The sequence below is a fragment of the Setaria viridis genome, chromosome 2 (assembly GCF_005286985.2).
Source record: "Setaria viridis chromosome 2, Setaria_viridis_v4.0, whole genome shotgun sequence".
NCBI lineage: Eukaryota > Viridiplantae > Streptophyta > Magnoliopsida > Poales > Poaceae > Setaria > Setaria viridis.
The window spans coordinates 10,218,206-10,236,335 of NC_048264.2; the positions used below are offsets into that span (position 1 = coordinate 10,218,206).

At 41.4% G+C, this 18,130-nt stretch overlaps 1 pseudogene; it reads left to right on the forward strand.

Annotated features, from left to right (window-relative positions):
* The first annotated feature begins 1,985 nt into the window (after positions 1–1,985).
* Positions 1,986–11,551, forward strand: LOC140221816 (disease resistance protein RGA2-like; annotated as a pseudogene).
* Positions 11,552–18,130: the final 6,579 nt, after the last annotated feature.

The following is an 18,130-nucleotide window of genomic DNA, read 5'->3' on the forward strand; positions in this document are numbered from 1 at the left end:
TTGTCATATTTGCCTCTTATGTTGCTACCCCTCTTTACCTCCCCACGCTTCTTCTTTCCTGCACACGCCCGATCCCGGGGGCCGGTGGCAGGCAGGGAGCAGCAGCAGGTGACCAGGGCGGCGGTGGGGCGGGAGCGGCGGGGCGGGAGCGGCGAACCGGGGTGGAAGCGGCGGGCCGGCGCAGAGGAAGGGGATCTAGCGACGGGGAGGGGAGAGAGAGGAGTAGAGTGCATTGAATGAGGGCAGGAGGTGTAGAGTGCACATTTTAGCCCCCATAAGCAACTCTGCTAAAAATAAGCAGCCCCATAAGCAACCCAATAAGCAAGGGTGATTGATTTCAAATAAGTTGCTTATTTTAAGTTAAACCAAACAGGGTCTAAGTACATTGAGCACAACCTCTTCCTCCTTCGGCGAGCACTTCGTCTTATCAGAGATTTTAGGTTGGGATGGGAGGCTCTAGAGGGATGGCTAGGGAGGCTAGTGGACGAGGCTGGATGGAGAGGGTTGGTGGTGGTGGCATCGTGGCTGCAACAGCATCAAGCAACTGAGGCGATCGTAGCAGATATGTAGGTGACGGATCGGAAGAGGTTGTGGTGGAAGCGGAAGAGTTTGGGTGAGGAGGCAGAGGGAGAGATAGGGAGCGGTCATCGCCGGTGAGAGAAAAGCTGGTGCTGCGGGGTAGGTGGTTTGTTGATACCTAGGCGAAGAATATGGAAGAGTGGGATACGAGCGGAGGTAAAGGATTCTTTTTTTTTTAATTTCACGGAGGCCACGTGTAAAGGTACAGGCAAGCGGGAGGGGTAAGGGGACTCTCGACCGATTGTTATCCGAAGAACCCTCTCCATAGTGGCATCCTTGTTTTATAGCATTTATGTTAGGCTACTGTCCGGTGATGTTAGCTTAATAGTAGGTGGATGTAAAGTAAAAGTCGAATGATAGAAATTAAGTATATACTAAGAACGATGCATATTTATGCTATTTGTGGTGGTGCTTCTACTTGCTTGTAGAAATGTATATTTAATTACTATCTCATATTTTATATATGTAGTGGCTATATTCTTGCATTGCGACTGTACGGGATAAGGTGGCATATATTTATTGAGGTTTCTTGTCAACTTATCATCATTGAGTTCCTAGGCTCACACATCGTGTGATTTTATAGGAGAGGAAATATATGAAAAGAAAATAGAGGAACGGATAGGTTTGCGTGTTTTTTTAATGGTGTTATCCTTGTACACAGTGGTCATGTATACATTTAATTAGTCAAGATGGGCAAACCTAGATGCGACAAGTTAGATACACTCTTATAACATACTCCTTCCATCCTAAATTATAGGTTATTTTGGATTTTTTTAAATTCGTAGAGTTTGCTATCTATATGCATAATAATATTTATACATTTAGAAAAGCCAAAGAGATTTATAATTTGGAACGGAGGGAGTAGCTATTTAAATTTTACATTGGTATGGTGTGGTGAAAAATATAGATGTCGGAGAATCAGAAGCGAGTTAGGAGGCGCTCTATCAAACATGCCCATAACGTTCGGGTTGAATATTCTAGCGGTCTAGCCTTGGATGTAACAACATGATACATTGCATGAAATTAAAACAGTAGCATCATGATACTTCCCAATATGGACATAACTTTGCAGAAGGGGTTTTAACAAACAAAACATACCACCGTGCAAGTTGCGGGGGGCGAAAAATCGAAGTGTGCGCCGACAAATCCGTGTCCAAATTGGATTTGGATTTGCAAAATCCATCAATTCAGCAGACTCCTGCCGACAGCAAGCACGGATCAGCTGCATTGCATCGTCAGGGACAGGTTAGTTGGGTACAACCCTTACCCCTCCTGATCTGATTACTACTCTTGCATTGCATCTTATGCGAGATAGGAATAGGATACTGAAGAATCCTAATTAGGACCCCAGTTAGTTTCCTAATCTTCCTCCACCGTTGCAGTAAATCAGGCCATGGAGAGGAAGAAGCACCTGCTGGATCAGTTGGTGAAGCCGAGCATCGTGGCCGGGAAGTTGAGGCAGCTGCTGACCCACAAGTTGGAGTGAACTTAGATTGCTCAATCAGGCGGCTCTTCCAGCAGCTTGTTCATGTTCGAGCTGCCATCTCATCCTCCTCTAGTGGATCACGGCTGTCCGATGCTTGGTTGAACGGCATCAAACACTTATCCTCAGATGCACAGGGATCTCTTGAAGATCTGCATGACTGCATTACAAGATGATCCTGGCCATGCTTGATGTTGGGAGACACCGGAAGAAGGCAGTTTCCAATGTGTCAGGCACTTCTTCACCAGAGGAACTTGCCATCTTATCGATTACCGACAAACTGGAAGGCCTGCAACTTGGAAGTCCTGGATTGTCTGGTGCAGCTATTGATATTCACAATGAAATGCTATCACTTCCTTCTTTGGTCATGCGGTGCATCCTTTTGTGCCGTGGCATTTTGGGCGTTATGAGCATAGCTAGAGCAGAGGATATGAAGGAGACCCTGGAACTTCCAATATTTTCTTTCGATGATCTAACATACAGTGGTCATAACAAGGGAGCTGGGATGAGTGCACACACTAGTATACCACCACGCGTGACTGACCCTATATATCTATTGCCTATGTTTATCAGAAGTCTTTTGTATTTGGATCTCTCAAGCTGCAGTGGCCTTACACAGCTGCCTCCTTCCATTGGCAACCTTCATAATCTGGCTGCATTGAACCTCTCTGACTGTTATTCCCTTCAAACATTGCGGTGTCACTAGGAAGACTCAAGAATTTGTAGATTCTTGTTCTTTCCTGCTGCCATGAACTAAGGAGTCTTCCAGTGTCACTTTGTAAGCTTTCCAAGCTAAGATTGCTGGATTTGGCAGGCTGTTTCAGCCTTGAGTATTTACCTGATTCTCCGGTCAACCTTGGCCATTTAGAGAATCTGAACCTTTCAGACTGCAAGCAACTGAAGGTGCTTCCGCAACCATTTGTTGACCTTCACGAACTGAAGTACTTGAATTTATCAGGCAACCATGGAGTTGATTTGGATGCTGAGTACCTATGTACACTTGCCAATTTGAAATGCGTAACCCTGTCGCCGATTACCAATGTTCAAGGCTTTCCTGATTCCTTCCTAGAGCTTGCGATCCGCCTGGACAGGTTAAGATGGTGGAAGAACAAACGTGTCCATCAACATTGCAACCCAAATGTCACTAAATAATTTTAATCATCTAACCAGTCCTAGATGTTAATCAGTTGATTTATGAATAATATTGATATTAAAAATATTTTTTTGTACATAGGCTGCTTCTATGCATTCATATTGTTGTTATGACCAAAGTATTATTAATAGGTTACTGTCTGATGAGGATGACATTAGTAGTGACAAGACAGTCACTTCTATTTGCATAGTTGGTGAAAGTGGCATGGGCAAGACTGAGCTGGCCGGCAAATTTACAGTAGCCAAATGATTGTGGACACCTTCAATTTGACAATATGGGTATATATGTGTGATAAAAAGAGGCTATTAGCCAAGATAGTAGAATTTACAAGTTGTGCATATTGCATTGATGCCCCAATTAGCACTCTCGAAGAAATTGTAATAAATTATTGATGGGACAGACTCTTCAGGCAGTGATGACATTCCTCCTCATAACTTTAACAATGAACCCGTGCAGGTTGATGTGTTCATTCCCCAGAATGATGGTCAGCCCCTACACATGGTCCAAGATGATATCAATGAAAATGAACTTCTGGGAGAAAATCAAGCTCAGGAAGGACATCATGGGTTTTAAAACAACCCAATGCAATTGGGCTTTGTACAAACTTTTGGACCTTGCCAGGATCCTGTCTTCCTTCAGATGGAGAGGGTTAAACGAACACAAGTCTTTCAGCCATCTGCAGAAATCTATAATCAGTGGGCAAAGCACTTTTCTTCAGGAAATCCGGATTCTCAGGTACAAGTCCCACTGGCATGGTCTCATTTTTTTATGGCTCAACTTCTGAACCCTATGAGCTTTGTCTGGGCCAAGAGCTTTTTATCTTCACCAGCCATGCAGTTCCTCTAGTCTGAGCCGGCTCTACAACTCAGCCTACCCAATAAGTGTCCCAATAACAGACCTCTTGTCTGCCCTTCTAAGGATTCCTCTAATCAGGGTAAGGGGCTCAAAGCCAAGGACATCATGTTTGAAGGGAATCTTCATGGTGATATTGCAAGTTCTTCAGCTGCTCCTTTCATCCCTGAAGGTTTGGAGCAGACCATATCTGATCATGACTCCATCAGCCCTGAGATCACAAACTCACCTTCTACACCACTAGAAAAGATCATACAAAAGGTCTCTTCAACCTCTGGTCCTTGGTCCAAAGCCCTGCTCAAGAAAGCACATCACATGAATGCGTTAGACAGGGTTGATATGGGCTAACGCATTCATGTAGCCAAAACTACAACAGGAATTTAAACTACAATCAGGGATTCAAAAGTTCTGGTTGTAAAGATAAGAATTGCATTGGTTGTTCAGCAGCTCCTCCTACCTTGTCAAAAGAGGTTATCCGTAACTTGGGTGAATCATTCTGTAAGGTGGATGCCTCCAAGCTAACTTCTGTTGCTTTAGTCAAGAAGAAGCCCACAGCTCCGATTACAAGGAAGCTGGTAAAGAAGAAATCTGTTGCAGATACTGATGATGCACAAGAGGCGCCAAGAAGTAACAAGAAGAAGCCCAAGAAGCAGTAGTTTTGGCTGGGGCTTGTGGAACTCTTTTTTGCTCCTAATCTCTTATGCACAGGCACCTTCTTTTGTTATATGTCTAGCTTACCTTGGTTATGTTTGGAACTTGTGTCTATCTTCAGATACTTCTTTTATCTCTATTTGCTCAGAATTGGTACAGGCAATGTTTGCTTACTTTTATGGTTGCTCTCTTTCCCTAATTTACTATGAACCATACTGCTAATACAAGATTATGGAATGTCATGTGTTGGAATGTCAGAGGTATTAACTCTGACAAGAAGTGGAATTCAATTAGGGACAAAATTATTGAAAGCAACCGTGATGTTATATGCTTGCAAGAAACTAAGAGAGAGCATCTTGACAATAATTATATCAGAAAATTTTGCCCTCGAGCATTTGATAAGTTTGAATACCGGCCTTCTGTGGGAGCTTCAGGGGGTATAGCAATCCTATGGAAATCCAAACTTTTTGATGGGGAACTAGTTTTCTCTAATGAGTATGCTTTGTCAGTGAAATTTCTGTCCACCCTGTCTGAGAATGAATGGGTACTTACAAATGTTTATGGTCCATGTACGACTGAAGGGAAACATGACTTTGTCCATTGGCTAAAACATATTCAGATGCCTGATAATGTTGATTGGTTACTTTTAGGGGACTTCAATCTCATGAGAAGTCCAGAGGATTGAAATAAACCAGGAGGAAATGTTGCAGATATGCTTTTGTTCAATGAAGCTATTAGCTGTCTTGGTCTTGTCGAGATCCCTTTCAAATCTAAAAAATCACCTGGTCAAATAAACAACAATCACCCTTGCTGGAGAGGCTAGATTGGTTTTTCTCCACCCCATCCTGGTCTTTATCCTACCCTAACACTTTTGCTTACCCTCTTGTGATGGAGACTTCTGACCACTCGCCATGTATTATAACCATTGGAACAGACATACCGAGAGGGAAAGTTTTTCGCTTTGAAAATCATTGGCTTCAGCATGAACATGTTATGGACATTATCAAACATGGCTGGTTGATCCCTGTACAGGCAACAGATAAAGTTAAGATTATTACTGGCAAGTTCAAAAACCTTAGAAGGGTGCTCAGAGCTTGGCAAGCTCAACTCTGTAGCCTGAAAACAGTCATCTTCAATGTGAAGCTTATTTTATCTTTCTTGGAACGAATAGAGGAATGCAGGGATCTGCTGTTAATTGAATGGAATTTCAAAGACATTCTACAACAACATTTATAATTCCTCCTAAGACAGCAAAACACATATTGGAAGCAGCGTGGAGCCATCAAGTAGGTAAAATTTGGGGATGAATCTACAAAATTCTTTCATGTCAATGCAACAATTAAGCACAAAAAAAACTTTATCAGATCCATTGAGGATAATAACGGTATTCCCCAAACCAGTCACAAGAACAAAGAATCCATTCTCTGGGAGGCTTATAAAGAAAGATTGGGAACTTCTAATCCTCAACCAATGGATTTTGATCTAAACCATTTACTGCATGTGGATGATGACTTATCCTGCCTGGAAGTACCTATCTCTATGGAAGAAATTGATGCAGTCATCACCAATATGCCAAATGACAAGTCCCCAGGGCCTGATGGGTTCAATACTGACTTTATCAAAAAAACATGGCCTGTTATCAAGCAAGATTTCTATGCTCTCTGCCAAGCCTTCCATGAAGAAGATTTATGCCTGCAAAGTATCAATGGTTCCTACATTACACTAATTGCTAAAGTTGATGGAGCTGCAACTGTTTCAGATTATAGGCCCATATCTCTGTTGAATACTTCAATCAAATTGCTCATAAAATTACTTGCCAATAGACTGCAGGGGGCAATAACAAGGTTAGTGCATACCAATCAGTATGGTTTTATTAAAATAAGAACTATCCAGGACTGCCTTGCTTGGGCTTTTGAATACCTTCACTTATGCCATAAGTCAGGAAAAAAAATTGTTATCCTAAAATTGGACTTTGAAAAGGCTTTTGATCGAATTGAGCACACTGCCATGTTAGACATTATGAGGCATAAAGACTTTGGACCACGGTGGATCAAATGGATGAAATAAATTTTCAGCTCAGGGACATCATCCATCTTACTAAATGGAGTTCCAGGAAAACGATTCACTTGTAAAAGGGGAGTTAGGTAGGGAGATCCACTATCCCCCCTTCTTTTTGTCCTTGGGGCTGATTTGCTACAGTCAATACTAAATAATGCAAAGGAGCAGGGCCACTTGCAACTGCCAATTCAGATTAATCACAATCAGGACTTTCCAATAATATAATATGCTGATGACACACTTATTATTATGGAAGGATGCTGCTCCACCTAAAAAACCTTTTACAGTCTTTTGCCAACTCAACTGGGTTGAAGGTAAACTTTAGCAAATCCATGATGGTGCCAATTAATATCTCAGAGGAAAGGATACAGCAGCTAGCTCAGACTTTTGGCTGTTCAATAGGAAAAATGCCCTTCACATACTTGGGACTACCACTGGGATTGACTAAGCCAAGAATTGAGGAATTTCTCCCTATGGTGACTCGGTGTGAAAGAAGATTGCTGTCCACCTCAAACCTCCTATCTGAAGTAGAGAGACTACAATTAACAAACTCAATATTCACTGCCCTGCCGATGTTTCACATGAGTACCTTTCTGCTACTTAAGTCAGTATATAAACAAGTGGATAAATACAGAAAGCACTGCTTTTGGAGAGGATCAGACATCAATAACAAAAAACAGCCTAAAGCAGCATGGGACATGGTGATTTTGCCAAAAAAGGAAGGTGGCCTAGGTGTCTTGAATCTGCAGACACAAAACGAAGCTCTGTTGCTTAAATTCCTACATAAATTCTATAATAGAGCAGACATCCCGTGGGTTCATCTGTTATGAGAAAAATACTATGGGAATGGTAAACTGCGAGGCACTGTATCTAAAGGATCCTTCTGGTGGAGAGATATCATTAAACTTTTGGACAAATTCAAAGGAATAGCTTCAGTGTCAGTGAAAGATGGCAGTACTTGCTTCTTATGGCATGACTTATGGAATAATCAGGTGCCAGCGCAAGTATACCCACATCTCTTTTCATTTGTTCAGGATAAAAATTTATCTTTGAAGCGGGCTTACTCGATCACAGATCTACAGCAACTCTTCTTTTTGCCCTTGCCGGCACAAGCGTATAATCAATTGATCCATCTTGCTGAAGAACTAGAAAGATTGGACCTTTCACTTGATCCGGACTTTTGGGTATATATCTGGGGTAATGCAAACTTCTCTTCATCAAAGGCATATAAGTCCCTCATTGGGTATAGAGACATTCATCCAGTGTATGATTGGCTATGGAAGTCGAGATGTCAAAATAAACATAAAGTCTTCTTTTGGTTGGTTTTGAAAGATAGACTTAGTACAAGAGATATCATGCGTCGAAAACATATGGCTCTGCCCTTATATAACTGTGTCCTTTGTCACTACAACAAAATTAAGACACTCTTCCATCTTCTGTTGGAATGCCCGTTTGCTCAAGACTGTTGGATCCATTTAGGCCTTTATGCAAATTTACAACTGGATCCTTTTTCCATTATGAATATCTTCAAAACTCAGCTTCAAGTTCCCTTCTTCATGGAAATTATCATAATTATGAGCTGGTGCATATGGATGGCAAGAAATGATTCAATCTTTCGTGACATACCACCAACAACTCAAGGGGCCATCCCACGCTTTAAGACTATTTATTCTTTAGTTCTACATAGAGTTAAAGAGGTCCGGAAACAATCAATGGTGGAATGGCTAGAGCTTATGTTGTAATCTTCATAATTTTCTTCTTAACCTTTTTTGTCTCTTAGTTACAAACTGCTTTGTATTCGTCTCCTTTTAATATATAACCAGCAGGGATAAAACCCTCCTGTTTCATAAAAAAAAAGAACTTACTGGCAAGAGGCTCTTACTTGTACTAGAAGATTCTGATAGTAAGAGCCAGTATTTGTGGAGTTATGTACAGAGGCTGCTTAATGTTTGTGCAAAAGGAAGTGCTCTCATTGTAACCAGTAAGAGCAATGAAGTCGCTAACCTGGTCGGAGGAATGCAAACGTATTACTTGAGTCCTTTATCCAAAGAAAAATGCTTCATGATTTTCAAGGGACATGTACTCGGTGGTTTGGATATGAGTAGTTACCCTGAGTTAGAAAGCATTGGCTGGAAGGTCGTAGAGAAATCTGGTGGTAACCCAATGAGCATAAAAACCCTAAGTGGGTTGTTGTGTCATTCTGAAATTGATTTGTCTGAAACTGATATGCTTGTCGATAGTACCTTACCAGCATTATTGCGACTTTGCTATGATCTTCTGCCATCACACCTGCAGCACTGCCTCAAATTTTGTTCATTGTTTCCAAAAGGTCATATCTTTATCAAGCATTACATCATCCGGTTATGGATATCTCAAGGTTTTGTCTTACCTGAAGAAGGTAATCAGCCAGAAGATACTGGGTTGCATTAGTTTGATGAGTTCGTCTGCAGATCATTTTTTCAGCGCCATCCTTTCCAATTTTCAGGACGATGAATTTGTTATGCATGAACTGTTTCATGATCTGGCAACCTCTGTTTCAAAGAATCAATACTTCAGATGTGAGGAACCATTCTGCAGCTTAGCTGAAAATATTGGCAACCTATCGATTGTTCTCTCAGATTTTAAGACGGTCGCACTAGCTAAAGAAGCAAGAAATCTGCAGTGTTTCTTAGTTGTCAGAGGATCCTTCCCAGTTGTGAGAATTTTGAATTCAGATGATCTCTTTGTGAAATTTAGATTCTTAAGGGCACTAAATTTGATATACAGACATAGTAGAGTTGACACGTTCTATTGGGAACACTCTTGTCTCTCAACAACACAAATATCAAGGGCCTTCCATTTGAAATAGGTCAGGTAGGCACTCTGCAGACATTGGAACTCAAGGATTGTTGCCAACTTACTGACTTACCAGAAACCACAAGTAATTTGGTAAAGCTTCGGCATCTTGATATCCAGAAAGAACCTGGCAACATTAAAGTGGGCATGCCTAGTGGTATCGGACAGCTGACTGATCTCCAAACATTGACAGAATTTAACATTGGGAATAATTTGTCGCAATGTTCAATTGCGGAGTTGAAGAATCTGAATGGACTAAAGGGCCATGTTCATGTAACATGGCTCAAGAATATTAAGGCCCCGTTTATTTAGGCTTTCAGCCAGCTTCTCATCCCCAGAAGCCGAAAGCCTAAATAAACGGCAAGCTTTCGAGCCTAGCTTTTTGTGGGCCAAAAGCTCTGGAAAGCCACGTTACAATGGAAAACTGAAAAGGAGGGAAAAACGAGCTTCTGGCGAGCTTCTAGGTTATTTACCTGCCCGCCACAGGTAAAATACCGAATCGGTATGTTTCTTTTTCGTCTTCCGCCTCCTCCTCCGCCCCAGCTCGCACCACCCACCGCCCTCCCTCTGCACCTGCTCGCACCCATCATGCCACCCTCCCTCCGCCCCTGCTCACGCCCGTCGAGCCGCCCTCCCTCCGCCCCTGCTCTCGCCGCCCGCCGCCCTCAGCTCGCATCGCCCGCCACCCTCCCTCTGCCCTAGGTCGCGCCGCCCGCCTGTCACCCTTCCTCCGGCCTAGCTCGCGCCGCCCGCCCGCCCGCCCACCGCTCTCCCTCTGCCCCAGCTCGCGCCGTCCTCCCTCCGCCCCAGGTCGCGCCGCCCGCCCGCCACCCTCCGCCCCTGCTTGTCCTCGTCAGCCCTGTGCAAGATCTACTCGCCCGGCCTTTGCTCGTCCTCGTCGGCCCCTTCTCGTCCTCCCTCCGCCCTTGCTCATCCTTCCTCCGCCCCTGCTCGTCGACCCTTGCTCGCCCGGTCCCTGATCTCTTCCAGCCACTCTCATCCTCAGAGAAGCTAGGTTACCAAATGGATCCCAGCTTTCAGAAAGCCAGCATTCCAGGACGAGAAGCCAAAAGTCAGCTTTCTGAAAGCAAAAGCTCAAACAAACAAGACCTAAGATGATGGCTGATGATGCCAGTGAAGCGAATATAGTTGGCAAGGACTTCCTAGAAGCTTTGATGCTGGAGTGGTCTTACAGCGACGACAACATGGATGATTGTTTAGGCCATGAAATTGCTAATAAGATTCTTCGAAATCTTCAACCCAACAGCAACCTTCAAAAGCTTATCGTTCGAAATGATGCCGGCAATCTGTTTCCTCTTTGGATGCAGGAACCTTACCTTATCAAGCTTGTCTCAATTACACTTGATAACTGCTATGGATGTAGTGAGCTCCCATACCTTGGCGATCTGCCATGTCTGAAATTTCTCTTCATACAGAGAATGAATTCTATAGAAAGCTTTGGAATCGGGAGTAATTCTTTGGCCACTGAAGAAAAGCATCCTCCTAGATTCCCATCATTGGAGGTACTGACTTTATGGGAGATGTATGAATTGCAATTTTGGGTAGGCATAAATGAAGGGGATTTTCCACGGATTTGTCATCTTTCCATCAGTAGATGTCCAAAACTCACAAACCTACCCTGCCTTGTTTCTCTAGTGCATCTGTCAGTACATTACGGTGGTCAAGTGCCATCCTTCTCAGAACTTGCATGACTCGAGTCCCTGAAGATCGAAGGATTCCATGAGATTCGGTCTATTAGTTTTCCCCATCAACTGACAACGTTGAAGAAGTTGGAAATTAGTGATTGCAAAGAGTTGTTATCAATGTTTGCTTATTCCTTATCTGTTTCAGATTGAAGGGTTGTGAGGTGCCCAAAACTTGATTTGGTAGGAATTTCACTGGAAGATCATCACAGACAGAAAGTGGACGGTGGAAGGTAAATGAGTTCTCTTTTACAGTAGGACTGTAATTTATATTGTTATATTATTATAAAAAGGTAACCTTCTTAGCCATGCCCCAAAAAGGAATTAAAAGACAGTGTGGTTCCTTGCCTTGCTTGGTAGAGCTCCATCTGATAAAGATTCTCTACGGGAGCTGATTCTTCGAGAGAAGTGATTCTGTGACTGAAAGTGATTCTCTTTGATTCTCTAGCATAAACTCTTAAAATCAGGATGGAGAATCACTTCACAGAAATCAAGAGAAACTACTTTTTTCAGCTCCTAGCCTCTTAGTTGAATCAACAGAGAATCACTTCTCTCTGAAAAACTATTTATTAACAATCGGTAGTACAGGTTAGAGTTCTTTTTCTTTGTTGTAGGCAACAATACTGAAAGGGGATATCACTTTGGATTGTCAATGTGTCACCATTGATGCTGTATCACTACTGCAGCTTCATTAATACTTTCTTTAGTTATATTCACTAATACATAAATCATTGTATAAAAATGACAACAAAATTACTCTACATTATAAGGAAATACAATGTGCCGGATTAATTATTTTATTTGAAGTAACATATTTTCATCAAAGTGTCACATAGGAATCCTCGGCAATATTCTAAAGAAAATTATACTTTGGAACAAAAAAAATTAATATGCAAGATGCATCCTTTAAGTAACCTACAAGATACTAGTATTTGTAGTATTTCGTTTCCACAACAATGGTAGAAACTTCTGCATGCCCTTTGGGAAAATTTATAATATGGTAAATCAAGTTTTCAAAAAGGAATTGAATAATGGGAAAAACTGGCAAGTTCTTGTATATCTGCATGCATACTTATTCACAAATTAAGTTAGGTGGCCACTGTGCCTCTTTGTGGTTAACTACTTGGGGAACGAAGAATGGGAAAGAGATAAGAGAATGAATATGAGATCCAGAGACGAGTTAGTTTATTTATTTCCTTCCATAAGTCATAGACTTTGGGTATAGAACCTGCACTACACGTTGTTTTTAAGTTAAGTTTGGCTCTATTCATTCACTCACAAGTTCAGGATACACAATTATTATAAAATTGCATTGGTGGTAGTGGAAAGAATTGAAAAAACTTGCACCAGATTTTTGAAAGGCAATCAATATTGTTATCATTTTGTTGAATTGATCTCAGTTTTCTAGTTCTTGAGGGATACTTAATTGTTTCCACATTTACAGGAAAAGTCCAACAAAAAGGTCTATGGTACTGAAAGCCGCAACAGATACAAATCTCCAAGACGACGGTTGGAAGTGGGAAAAGAATGGAGAAAAAATAATATATTTGGCTCCAATAATGCAAGGTTAAAATATAATGTTCATAGGGAAAACTACTATCGTTTTCTAATGGAGCTGTTGCATCTGTTTCATCTTTGAGGAGTTGCCTTCGTGTCCTTCATTTTTATAATCATCTTTGAGATTAAATCCAGGAAAATCACTACAGATAATGGTATTATATTACCATGCTAATAGACTAATATAGTAAATACCTTTTCCGTTAGGATTTTATACTGTGTTCAGCAATTGAAGTGATCATTACATTTTCTGTATCTAATACAAAGTCGGCAACATTTCAGGTCATACTACTGCAGATGCCTTAACAGACACTCGACAGGATGTTGCGCAACGAAGATTTTGCACCCCGGCGACACTGACCCTAACATGCTGTGTGCAATGTATATCTCTGAGCACAACCACGAACCCCCCCAATGATCCGCACCATAAACCATCCCCTGGACCTGGAGGGACACGTAAAAGAAAGGAATCGGACGTATCTAGTGATGAACGTCCGGCAGAGAGACGACGGAACTGGTGGCCCCAACCGGTTTAACCGGTGGTCGTACTATGTCAGTCCGGTTATAGTTCAGTCATAATAATTTGTTGAGGTTTTGGCCTTTTGCTTTTCCGGAAATTGCTTCGGGCTTAGTCGTCTTTTGAGACACTGCTTTAATTTTGCATAAGCGGCTTTTCTTAATCGATTTTTAGACTAATTAAGTCAAGCCATGTATAGCATTGGCCAGTAAGCAACATTTGGGTGAAGAGAAATCCAAAATCAGTCGATTTGGTAATCAACAGCCACCGGAAAAACAATGAGTGAAAACAAAACTGTATCAACCAAATAATACATACAAGAAAAATAAAATAAACACGGAAAACGAATGAATGTTTTTGGACGTAGTTTTCATTCGTTTATTCCACGCACGGCTGTGGGCTGTTTTTTCATTTCTCAGCCCATGTTAGCCCAATACGCTGTAGTCGTGTTTCTTCGACGTTTTTTTCCCTTCTTTTCTTTATTTTTTTGACCGGTATTTTCTTCTTTTCTGATAGCGTTTGGCAACGTTTTTTCTTATTCTTTTCTACTATCACATGACATCAGGTTATTTCCCTTTCTATTTCTTTCTTCATTTGTCTTTTTTTTCCTTCCTTTCTAATTTTCCTTTCTATTCTATATTTCAATTCACGTACGACTAGGGTTTTGTTTTCTTTTTCGAAGCTACTAGCATCCGGACGTCCGATCCAATCGCTTGCATGCAACACGGTAATAATTTTTTTTCCTATTTCGTTTATTTAAGAAAATCTTAGATTTACAAAAAGTGAATAAACGTAAAGATATTATTGTTGAATGAGTAGAAAACACCGGTTTGATACACTACAAGAAATGTGTGGATCTATGATGAAAATTTTATGACACATTTGTTCTCGTCATAGATCTATGACATTTCTAGCTGAAAACGTCATAAAGTTTCACATCCGAAAAAATTTAGTGACAAAGTTACGGAACGTCATAAAAGTTGCCACTGTAGCCTATAAGAAATTCATAGTTTTGTGATGATATAAGCTCCACGAAAATGTTATAAACCAACGAGGGTCTCACAGGTAAGTTTAAGCTGATAAATAAGGTGGTAAAATAAAATAGAAAACGTGCTCCTCCCGTAGGTCCAACCTGCTACGGATCGAATGGGAAGTCTTTACCACGATCGGGTCCCACATGTAAGGTAAGTTTCAAGTGTGAGTGTGGTAGTTGGCGCCATAAAAGCCCACGTTGCAGCTAAAAACTAGTTTACCCACCGCCGCTCTCCTGTGATAGGGAATAAAGAAGAACAGAAAGAAGGCAGCTAGGACAGAGAACTCCGGCAGATATCTGCGCCTCCCTGTGGTGGCTCAGTCCTACGACAACACAAATCTAATACTTCCTTTTGCGGCGTGTCAATCTGGTCAGTAATTTTGAGTTGAATTCGTCAAAATTTCATTTCGCATTGAGGTCTTTCAATTTAGTCAGTAATTTTGAGTTGAATTCATCAAAATTTCCAAGATGGATAGAAGTTGGATACACGGTTGTCAACTATTAACCCCCGAGCATGAGAAAGGGGTCAATGATTTCATGGAATTTGTTAAGAGTATATACTCTAATGATGAACAAATACTATGCCCGTGTTGTGGATGCTTGAATCAGTCTAGATGTACTGTAGATGTGGTGAACCTACACTTACTTATGAATGGGATGTCAAGCACCTACACTAGGTGGATTCATCATGGAGAAACATTCGAGGATAAGGTTTAGGAAAATGCAAATCTGCAGGATAATGGGGTTCAGAAAAATACAATTCTGTAGGATGATGGGGTCAAGGAAATTGTAATTATGCCGGATGAGCGGGTTGTGGGTAATGCAGTTCTGTAGGAAGATGGTGATTAGGAAATAGTTCAGGAAAACGAACACATATAGGGTATGGAAGGCACTGAAGATGGAATTTCTGAAATGATAGCTGACATGTGCCACGCTAAAGAGCTTGAAGAGAAAATGTTAGAATGTATAAAGGAACATATAAACCGTAAGGTGTCACGGGATCTAAATATACACAATTTACATTTGTTGTGAAGTTACTTCATATCAAGTCTTTCTATCAGATCAGCAATGTCGCATTCAATGCGCTTCTGAAGGTGTTATCCCTTGCTTTCCCAGGAGCATGTGTTCTGACATCTTACGTTGACGTAATGAAATACATACGTGCTATGGGACTTGGCTATAAATCTATCCATATTTGCAAGAATAATTGTGTATGGTTTCGTAAGACGCTAGAGAAACATGATGTGTTCCCAATGGTGAACATTACAAGAAAAATCTTCCAAACTATGACGAAAAAAAAGTATCATAAATGCGTTTTTTTCGTCATAAACCGTGAGTCATGACGCGGGAGTGACGAAAACCCTTTGTCATTAATCCAGTGTCATAAACTGCGACTAGTGACATCCCTTATTTCGTTGTGTCACTAAGATTATGACGCCTATGAATCGTCAAACAGAATCATCATAAATGGGTTTCTACTGCTTTACCACGATGGGCAGAATCCGATGTGACATGATAATTGTGATAAATTATTGTGTCATAAAATGAATTTGGCCAATTTGTTGTTGGGTTGACCCCAAAATTGTTCCCACAGGTCAATGTTGTTTAGATAGCCCAAAATTGATTCCGGTAGGACCATTTGTTATTGGGTTGAGCCCAAATTTGTTCCTACAGGTCAATGTTGTTCATATAGCCCAAAGTTGATTCCGGTAGGCCCATTTGTTGTTGGGTTGAGCCCAAAAGTTATGCAAATTGTTTGCGGTCCTTTTAGTCCTGATTTATGAATGAAATTAACTTTTGACCCAATTATATGTGGGCTAAGTCCACTTAAGACAAACATAAATTTAACCAATCAGGCCTGATAAAGTCATGATTTCATTTCAATTCTGATCCAGTTGGCAGAATAATAAACATAACACACATATTTATGTATACTCGAAAATAAATTATTATTCCCCATCGAGACAACCACTGCCATACTGTTCAGCACATATCACAAACTATTACAAGATAACTGTCTCACAAAGAACAGAGATTAACATAGTTGCATCCAGGTCATAATCTCAAGAGACAAAGTAGAGCATTGATCTTAACCTCTTGTATAGGTTTGCAGTTGACGAAGGAGTGCTTCACTATTAACAAACCATTGTCAAAGTTGTACCCCATCTGATTTGTCGACGTCAACTTGCTCCCCATCAACACTGCTGCATAAGGGTTTGGTAGAGCTTCTTGAGTACTCCGCTGCCTCATCAGGTTTTTTTTAGCAAGAAGCAACATTGATTTGAGAACTTAACTTCCATCTAGCAACAGTGGATCCGAAATTAGATTGTGATCTTGTAATTGATTTAAACTAAGGAAAGTAGGAACGTCAATAATCATCATGTGTTTAATTTGTTACCCTGGAGCTGGACTGAACAGGAGCGACTATAGATGTTGACCCTTTGGCCGGCTGAAATAGGATATAGTCAAACTTCAGTTGATACATTTGTTTAAGTATAAATTAAGAACGAACAAATAACCAAGCATAAGAATATGTGGGAATGGTTGAGATCATCTGCAAACTGAAACAATTTCATCTATTAAGTTCTACAAAAATAACTATCGAAAAAGGTGAAAGATAAAGGGGATCTGCTGGAGTAGTATTTTTTCATCAACTCTACCAATAGGGTATAGCACATCCACATTCCCCAATCTAACTACAATGGTGAAAGCCAAAGAGCATGCAGAAGCAATCTAACATTTTCATCTATTAAGTTCTACAAATCACATATATAATTTGTCTTGGCACAAAAATAATTATTGGAAAAGGTGAAAGATAAAGGGGATCTGGTGGAGCAGTAATTTTTCACCAACTCTCGCAATAGGGTACAGTAGATCCACATTCACCAAAGCATACAACTACAATATTGAAAGCCAAAGAGCATGGGCAAGCAATCTAGTAATTGAATTTAGTAATACGGGGAGGAGACTGCTGACCTGACGAACATGAAGAGAAGGAGGTGGTGAATGCCGCTTCGATGGAGCAGCTCGGGCATGCGCTGCTTCCTCGATCTTCTTCGCACGTAGTCGAGCACGGCAGCTGCCGGTGGTAGCCTCGAGGAAGCCAACGGAGCGACGGCCTTGAACCATCTCGTAGCTTCAAGCCTGTCGCCGAGGAAGCCCGCCGCTCATAGCTGAGGTAGCCCGCTGCCAGTCTAGTTTGACGGTGCTGCTGAGGTTGCGCTTGTTCCTGCCACCGCAGATCTACTAGGGCTATTCGGTGGGAAGAGGAGAGGGGACTGATTTTGGAATTACCAGGCAGGATGTAGGAGGCTTGGCTCCCCTCTTTTATTTGTATATAACGGGGGAGGATCCGGAGGAGGAGCGGGGAATTCAAAATTTCAAATCCTGCCTTTGTGCTCGGTAGAGGGAGACAAAAGTCTTTGGAAACCGCCATGAGACCTGGGTCACTAGCATGTTGGACCGCTTGGGACTCAGACCCAAGCGTTAGTGACCTTATGTAGATGAGTGGTTCCAAAAGGGAGTCTGGGACAGTCCATGGCATCATGGCATTGATGAGCACTCCTCGGATTATCCTCCTTGTAGATTCATGTCTACAGAATGATCCGACTATTGCATTACAAATGTACTTTAGTGCAACAAATTAATGTACCGTTCTGTTTACATGATAAAATACACTTAAATAATACATTAAAACTATAGCAGACCC